The sequence below is a fragment of the Drosophila subpulchrella genome, unplaced genomic scaffold (genome assembly GCF_014743375.2).
Source record: "Drosophila subpulchrella strain 33 F10 #4 breed RU33 unplaced genomic scaffold, RU_Dsub_v1.1 Primary Assembly Seq163, whole genome shotgun sequence".
Taxonomy (NCBI): domain Eukaryota; kingdom Metazoa; phylum Arthropoda; class Insecta; order Diptera; family Drosophilidae; genus Drosophila; species Drosophila subpulchrella.
In genome coordinates, this window is record NW_023665502.1 from 27,501 (window position 1) to 37,500 (window position 10,000).

At 34.0% G+C, this 10,000-nt stretch overlaps 1 non-coding gene across 1 annotated transcript in view; it reads left to right on the plus strand.

Annotated features, from left to right (window-relative positions):
• The window catches only part of LOC119559075, a 3,971-nt gene extending 51 nt beyond the window's left edge, over positions 1-3,920 (plus strand). The window contains exon 1 of the ribosomal RNA XR_005220641.1: positions 1-3,920. This exon is cut by the window's left edge and continues 51 nt beyond it. This is a non-coding gene — a ribosomal RNA (large subunit ribosomal RNA).
• Positions 3,921-10,000: the final 6,080 nt, after the last annotated feature.

Consider the following 10,000-nt stretch of genomic DNA (forward strand, 5'->3'; position numbering starts at 1 on the left):
GGAGGAAAAGAAACTAACCAGGATTTTCTTAGTAGCGGCGAGCGAAAAGAAATCAGTTCAGCACTAAGTCACTTTGTCTATATGGCAAATGTGAGATGCAGTGTATGGAGCGTCAATATTCTAGTATGAGAAATTAACGATTTAAGTCCTTCTTAAATGAGGCCATTTACCCATAGAGGGTGCCAGGCCCGTATAACGTTAATGATTACTAGATGATGTTTCCAAAGAGTCGTGTTGCTTGATAGTGCAGCACTAAGTGGGTGGTAAACTCCATCTAAAACTAAATATAACCATGAGACCGATAGTAAACAAGTACCGTGAGGGAAAGTTGAAAAGAACTCTGAATAGAGAGTTAAACAGTACGTGAAACTGCTTAGAGGTTAAGCCCGATGAACCTGAATATCCGTTATGGAAAATTCATCATTAAAATTGTAATATTTAAACAATATTATGATAATAGTGTGCATTTTTTCCATATAAGGACATTGTAATCTATTAGCATACAAAATTTATCATAAAATATAACTTATAGTTTATTCAAATTAATTTGCTTGCATTTTAACACAGAATAAATGTTATTAATTTGATAAAGTGCTGATAGATTTATATGAATACAGTGCGTTAATTTTTCGGAATTATATAATGGCATAATTATCATTGATTTTTGTGTTTATTATATGCACTTGTATGATTAACAATGCGAAAGATTCAGGATACCTTCGGGACCCGTCTTGAAACACGGACCAAGGAGTCTAACATATGTGCAAGTTATTGGGATATAAACCTAATAGCGTAATTAACTTGACTAATAATGGGATTAGTTTTTTAACTATTTATAGCTAATTAACACAATCCCGGGGCGTTCTATATAGTTATGTATAATGATATTTATATTATTTATGCCTCTAACTGGAACGTACCTTGAGCATATATGCTGTGACCCGAAAGATGGTGAACTATACTTGATCAGGTTGAAGTCAGGGGAAACCCTGATGGAAGACCGAAACAGTTCTGACGTGCAAATCGATTGTCAGAATTGAGTATAGGGGCGAAAGACCAATCGAACCATCTAGTAGCTGGTTCCTTCCGAAGTTTCCCTCAGGATAGCTGGTGCATTTTAATGTTATATAAAATAATCTTATCTGGTAAAGCGAATGATTAGAGGCCTTAGGGTCGAAACGATCTTAACCTATTCTCAAACTTTAAATGGGTAAGAACCTTAACTTTCTTGATATGAAGTTCAAGGTTATGATATAATGTGCCCAGTGGGCCACTTTTGGTAAGCAGAACTGGCGCTGTGGGATGAACCAAACGTAATGTTACGGTGCCCAAATTAACAACTCATGCAGATACCATGAAAGGCGTTGGTTGCTTAAAACAGCAGGACGGTGATCATGGAAGTCGAAATCCGCTAAGGAGTGTGTAACAACTCACCTGCCGAAGCAACTAGCCCTTAAAATGGATGGCGCTTAAGTTGTATACCTATACATTACCGCTAAAGTAGATGATTTATATTACTTGTGATATAAATTTTGAAACTTTAGTGAGTAGGAAGGTACAATGGTATGCGTAGAAGTGTTTGGCGTAAGCCTGCATGGAGCTGCCATTGGTACAGATCTTGGTGGTAGTAGCAAATAATCGAATGAGACCTTGGAGGACTGAAGTGGAGAAGGGTTTCGTGTGAACAGTGGTTGATCACGAGTTAGTCGGTCCTAAGTTCAAGGCGAAAGCCGAAAATTTTCAAGTAAAACACAAATGCCATACAAATATAATTATATTATATAAATCAAGCTAATTAATATACTTGAATAATTTTGAACGAAAGGGAATACGGTTCCAATTCCGTAACCTGTTGAGTATCCGTTTGTTATTAAATATGGGCCTCGTGCTCATCCTGGCAACAGGAACGACCATAAAGAAGCCGTCGAGAGATATCGGAAGAGTTTTCTTTTCTGTTTTATAGCCGTACTACCATGGAAGTCTTTCGCAGAGAGATATGGTAGATGGGCTAGAAGAGCATGACATATACTGTTGTGTCGATATTTTCTCCTCGGACCTTGAAAATTTATGGTGGGGACACGCAAACTTCTCAACAGGCCGTACCAATATCCGCAGCTGGTCTCCAAGGTGAAGAGTCTCTAGTCGATAGAATAATGTAGGTAAGGGAAGTCGGCAAATTAGATCCGTAACTTCGGGATAAGGATTGGCTCTGAAGATTGAGATAGTCGGGCTTGATTGGGAAACAATAACATGGTTTATGTGCTCGTTCTGGGTAAATAGAGTGTCTGGCATTTATGTTGGTCACTTGTTCCCCGGATAGTTTAGTTACGTAGCCAATTGTGGAACTTTCTTGCTAAAATTTTTAAGAATACTAATTGGGTTAAACCAATTAGTTCTTATTAATTATAACGATTATCAATTAACAATCAATTCAGAACTGGCACGGACTTGGGGAATCCGACTGTCTAATTAAAACAAAGCATTGTGATGGCCCTAGCGGGTGTTGACACAATGTGATTTCTGCCCAGTGCTCTGAATGTCAAAGTGAAGAAATTCAAGTAAGCGCGGGTCAACGGCGGGAGTAACTATGACTCTCTTAAGGTAGCCAAATGCCTCGTCATCTAATTAGTGACGCGCATGAATGGATTAACGAGATTCCTACTGTCCCTATCTACTATCTAGCGAAACCACAGCCAAGGGAACGGGCTTGGAATAATTAGCGGGGAAAGAAGACCCTTTTGAGCTTGACTCTAATCTGGCAGTGTAAGGAGACATAAGAGGTGTAGAATAAGTGGGAGATATTAGACTTCGGTTTGGTATCGCCAATGAAATACCACTACTCTTATTGTTTCCTTACTTACTTGATTAAATGGAACGTGTATCATTTCCTAGCCATTATACGGATATATTTATTATATCTTATGGTATTGGGTTTTGATGCAAGCTTCTTGATCAAAGTATCACGAGTTTGTTATATAATCGCAAACAAATTCTTTAATAAAACGGTGCATTTATGTATTTTTGATTTGAAAATTTGGTATAACTCCAATTACTCAGGTATGATCCAATTCAAGGACATTGCCAGGTAGGGAGTTTGACTGGGGCGGTACATCTCTCAAATAATAACGGAGGTGTCCCAAGGCCAGCTCAGTGCGGACAGAAACCACACATAGAGCAAAAGGGCAAATGCTGACTTGATCTCGGTGTTCAGTACACACAGGGACAGCAAAAGCTCGGCCTATCGATCCTTTTGGTTTAAAGAGTTTTTAACAAGAGGTGTCAGAAAAGTTACCATAGGGATAACTGGCTTGTGGCGGCCAAGCGTTCATAGCGACGTCGCTTTTTGATCCTTCGATGTCGGCTCTTCCTATCATTGTGAAGCAAAATTCACCAAGCGTTGGATTGTTCACCCATGCAAGGGAACGTGAGCTGGGTTTAGACCGTCGTGAGACAGGTTAGTTTTACCCTACTAATGACAAAACGTTGTTGCGACAGCATTCCTGCGTAGTACGAGAGGAACCGCAGGTACGGACCAATGGCACAATACTTGTTCGAGCGAACAGTGGTATGACGCTACGTCCGTTGGATTATGCCTGAACGCCTCTAAGGTCGTATCCGTGCTGGACTGCAATGATAAATAAGGGGCAATTTGCATTGTATGGCTTCTAAACCATTTAAAGTTTATAATTTACTTTATAAACGACAATGGATGTGATGCCAATGTAATTTGTAACATAGTAAATTGGGAGGATCTTTGATCACCTGATGCCGCGCTAGTTACATATAAAAGCATTATTTAATACAATGACAAAGCCTAGAATCAATTGTAAACGACTTTTGTAACAGGCAAGGTGTTGTAAGTGGTTGAGCAGCTGCCATACTGCGATCCACTGAAGCTTATCCTTTGCTTGATGATTCGATAATAAAGATGTTGCAAGCGGGCATAATCATTATGCTTGCTTGCAGCATCGCACGCCACTTTGTTTGTGGTGTGTAAGGTAGGGAAGAAGAAATATAAAAGACCTAAATTGGAAACATCAATATATAAGTAAATATTGAACAAACAAAATGTATCGTCATCTTATTAGTGACGCGATGATAAAGTGGCAAACATATTCCATGTATAAATATTCCTATGGTATTAAAATTCAAGTAAAGAGGACATATATAAAAGTTTGTATATATGGTTCATTCAATGGTAGCAGCGGTTGGTTGGTTGGTGTCTGCTCCTCTTATTGTTCAAAACTTATGTTATGGTAGCAAGTCTATATCGTCATATTATTAGTGACGCGAAAAAGTAGTGGCAAAACATATTCCATGTATAAATAAATATTCCTATGGTATTGAAATTCAAGTAAAGAGGCCATTCAAGTAAAGAGGACTTATATAAATATAAGTATATATAATGGTAGCAGCGCGGTTGGTTGGTTGGTGTGTCTGCTCCTCTTATTGTTCAAAACTTATGTTATGGTAGCAAGACTGTATCGTCATATTATTAGTGACGCGAAAAAGTAGTGGCAAAACATATTCCATGTATAAATATTCCTATGGTATTGAAATTCAACTAAAGAGGACATATAAAATTACTATCAATGGTAGCAGTGGTTGGTTGGTTGGTGGTTGGTTGGCGGCTGCTCCTATTATTGTTCAAGACTTATGTTATGGTAGCAAGTCTGTATCGTCATATTAATTATTAGTGACGCGAAAAAGTAGTGGAAATCATATTCCATGTATAAATAGATTCCTATGGTAATGAAATTTTCAAGTAAAGAGAGGACCATTCAAGTAAGAGGACATATAAAAAGTAAGTATATGTTCCTCCAATGGTAGCAGTGGTTGGTTGGTTGGCGGCTGATCCTCTTATTGTTCAAAACTTATTTTATCAATATGAGTTTGGCAATACAATAAAGAAGACCAATCTAATCCATATAAAACTAAATGTATTATATGGATATGCTTAGGAAACCCATATATTCATAAAAAAAAATTATGTATAGAAAATTATACATATATCTTTTATATAAATGAATCGTATGGATATCGCCTTATGGTAGGTATAATAACTTTTTAAGGCATAATAATGTATAATATAGAAAATATACATTGAAATATAAATGCATTTTTATAGATATGGCGGCATATAAGTGCCATATACACAAGAATAAATAATAGAATTTACCAATATATAATTAAAATGAGATATATAAACCTAGTGAGGGGCTGCACTAGTATATGAATCGTATGGATATGGCTTATAGGTATAATACCTATAAGGCATAATAATGTATAATATAATAAATATAAATTAAGATATGAATGAATTATATAAATATGGCATAGAAATGCCATATACATACATAAGAATAAATGGTAGAATTTACCCATATATCACTGAAACACGATATATAAACCTAATGATAGCTGGCACTAGTACTGTAAACATGCACGCAATAGTGCGTGGGGTAAAAAACTACTATAGGGAGGTGGTCGTTGGCGGGCCCCTCCTCGTATTGGTCAAAACTTATGTTATGCATATGAATTTGTCAATACTATATAGAACGCCAAGCATATCCATATAAACTATGGATATGCATAGAAATCCATACAAAAGTAAAAAAAAATTATGTATAGAAAAATATACATATATTTATATAAGTGAATCGTATGGATATGGCTTATAGGTATAATACCTATAAGGCATAATAATGTATAACAAGTAAATATACATTGAAATGTGAATGCATTGTATGGATATGGCATATAAATGCCATATATATAGAAATAAATTGTATATCAATGATATAACAATTATAAACCTAGTGAGGGGCGGCACTAGTGAATGAATCGTATGGATATGGCTTATAGGTATAATACCTATAAGGCATAATAATGTATAATATAATAAATATACATTAAGATATGAATGGATTGTATAAATATGGCATAGAAATGCCATATACATAAGAATAAATGGTAGAATTTACCCATATATCACTGAAACACGATATATAAACCTAGTGATAGCTGGCACTAGTACTGTAAACAGGCACGCAATAGTGCGTGGGGTAAAAAACTACTATAGGGAGGTGGTCGTTGGCGGGCCCCTCCTCGTATTGGTCAAAACTTATGTTATGCATATGAATTTGTCAATACTATATAGAACGCCAAGCATATCCATATAAACTATGGATATGCATAGAAATCCATACAAAAGTAAAAAAAAATTATGTATAGAAAAATATACATATATTTATATAAGTGAATCGTATGGATATGGCTTATAGGTATAATACCTATAAGGCATAATAATGTATAACAAGTAAATATACATTGAAATGTGAATGCATTGTATGGATATGGCATATAAATGCCATATATATAGAAATAAATTGTATATCAATGATATAACAATTATAAACCTAGTGAGGGGCGGCACTAGTGAATGAATCGTATGGATATGGCTTATAGGTATAATACCTATAAGGCATAATAATGTATAATATAATAAATATACATTAAGATATGAATGGATTGTATAAATATGGCATAGAAATGCCATATACATAAGAATAAATGGTAGAATTTACCCATATATCACTGAAACACGATATATAAACCTAGTGATAGCTGGCACTAGTACTGTAAACAGGCACGCAATAGTGCGTGGGGTAAAAAACTACTATAGGGAGGTGGTCGTTGGCGGGCCCCTCCTCGTATTGGTCAAAACTTATGTTATGCATATGAATTTGTCAATACTATATAGAACGCCAAGCATATCCATATAAACTATGGATATGCATAGAAAACCATACAAAAGTAAAAAAAAATTATGTATAGAAAAATATACATATATTTATATAAGTGAATCGTATGGATATGGCTTATAGGTATAATACCTATAAGGCATAATAATGTATAACAAGTAAATATACATTGAAATGTGAATGCATTGTATGGATATGGCATATAAATGCCATATATATAGAAATAAATTGTATATCAATGATATAACAATTATAAACCTAGTGAGGGGCGGCACTAGTGAATGAATCGTATGGATATGGCTTATAGGTATAATACCTATAAGGCATAATAATGTATAATATAATAAATATACATTAAGATATGAATGGATTGTATAAATATGGCATAGAAATGCCATATACATAAGAATAAATGGTAGAATTTACCCATATATCACTGAAACACGATATATAAACCTAGTGATAGCTGGCACTAGTACTGTAAACAGGCACGCAATAGTGCGTGGGGTAAAAAACTACTATAGGGAGGTGGTCGTTGGCGGGCCCCTCCTCGTATTGGTCAAAACTTATGTTATGCATATGAATTTGTCAATACTATATAGAACGCCAAGCATATCCATATAAACTATGGATATGCATAGAAAACCATACAAAAGTAAAAAAAAATTATGTATAGAAAAATATACATATATTTATATAAGTGAATCGTATGGATATGGCTTATAGGTATAATACCTATAAGGCATAATAATGTATAACAAGTAAATATACATTGAAATGTGAATGCATTGTATGGATATGGCATATAAATGCCATATATATAGAAATAAATTGTATATCAATGATATAACAATTATAAACCTAGTGAGGGGCGGCACTAGTGAATGAATCGTATGGATATGGCTTATAGGTATAATACCTATAAGGCATAATAATGTATAATATAATAAATATACATTAAGATATGAATGGATTGTATAAATATGGCATAGAAATGCCATATACATAAGAATAAATGGTAGAATTTACCCATATATCACTGAAACACGATATATAAACCTAGTGATAGCTGGCACTAGTACTGTAAACAGGCACGCAATAGTGCGTGGGGTAAAAAACTACTATAGGGAGGTGGTCGTTGGCGGGCCCCTCCTCGTATTGGTCAAAACTTATGTTATGCATATGAATTTGTCAATACTATATAGAACGCCAAGCATATCCATATAAACTATGGATATGCATAGAAATCCATACAAAAGTAAAAAAAAATTATGTATAGAAAAAAATATACATATATTTATATAAGTGAATCGTATGGATATGGCTTATAGGTATAATACCTATAAGGCATAATAATGTATAACAAGTAAATATACATTGAAATGTGAATGCATTGTATGGATATGGCATATAAATGCCATATATATAGAAATAAATTGTATATCAATGATATAACAATTATAAACCTAGTGAGGGGCGGCACTAGTGAATGAATCGTATGGATATGGCTTATAGGTATAATACCTATAAGGCATAATAATGTATAATATAATAAATATACATTAAGATATGAATGGATTGTATAAATATGGCATAGAAATGCCATATACATAAGAATAAATGGTAGAATTTACCCATATATCACTGAAACACGATATATAAACCTAGTGATAGCTGGCACTAGTACTGTAAACAGGCACGCAATAGTGCGTGGGGTAAAAAACTACTATAGGGAGGTGGTCGTTGGCGGGCCCCTCCTCGTATTGGTCAAAACTTATGTTATGCATATGAATTTGTCAATACTATATAGAACGCCAAGCATATCCATATAAACTATGGATATGCATAGAAATCCATACAAAAGTAAAAAAAAATTATGTATAGAAAAATATACATATATTTATATAAGTGAATCGTATGGATATGGCTTATAGGTATAATACCTATAAGGCATAATAATGTATAACAAGTAAATATACATTGAAATGTGAATGCATTGTATGGATATGGCATATAAATGCCATATATATAGAAATAAATTGTATATCAATGATATAACAATTATAAACCTAGTGAGGGGCGGCACTAGTGAATGAATCGTATGGATATGGCTTATAGGTATAATACCTATAAGGCATAATAATGTATAATATAATAAATATACATTAAGATATGAATGGATTGTATAAATATGGCATAGAAATGCCATATACATAAGAATAAATGGTAGAATTTACCCATATATCACTGAAACATGATATATAAACCTAGTGATAGCTGGCACTAGTACTGTAAACAGGCACGCAGTAGTGCGTGGGGTAAAAAACTACTATAGGGAGGTGGTCGTTGGCGGGCCCCTCCTCGTATTGGTCAAAACTTATGTTATGCGTAAACATATGATTTTGTCAATACTATAAAGAAAACTTGTTTTGTACATACAAAACTAAATGAATTATATGGATATTGAAAAATAAATGGCATTATATCCATATAATGAAAATATACTTGTATTCTCTTATTATAAGAGAGAATACCGTATAGTTGGTTGGCAAAGACAATTGAAAATACCCGAATTGCAGATGATGGGTTCAAAAACTACTATAGGGTGGTGTAGCAAATAATATGAAGATGATATATCCATATAATGGATATACACTAGTATTCTCTTATTATAATAGAGAATACCATATAAATGGTTGGCAAAGACAATTGAAAATACCCGAATTGAAGTTGACGGGTTCAAAAACTATTATAGGGTGATGTAGCAAATAAAATAATGAAGATATATCCATATAATGGAATTATATGTGTATTCTCTTATTATATGAGAGAGTACCAAACGGTTGATTGGCAAAGACAATTGAAAATACCCGAATTAAAGATATTGGGTCCAAAAACTACTATAGGATGGTCAATGGGCCGGCCATCTACTATTGACGTGACAAAATACTGTCTGTCGGTAGAGAAGATATTAATCCGTCAAATTTGTTTCTTTATTCATTTATGAATATGAGACTTGGCTCCACGGTTAATATTTTAAGCCCAAAGATAATAATGTTGAAACAAAGGCCAAGGTTTCTATTATACATAGAATAACAAATTGTTTCCGAACTTTATCGTTAATCCAAATAAATAATTACAATTGAGGCAGGCTAATAATGATATATATTTTGTATTGATAATCTTGATATATATGTATATTGGTCTGCCATTATCACATACTGAGTTATGTGATA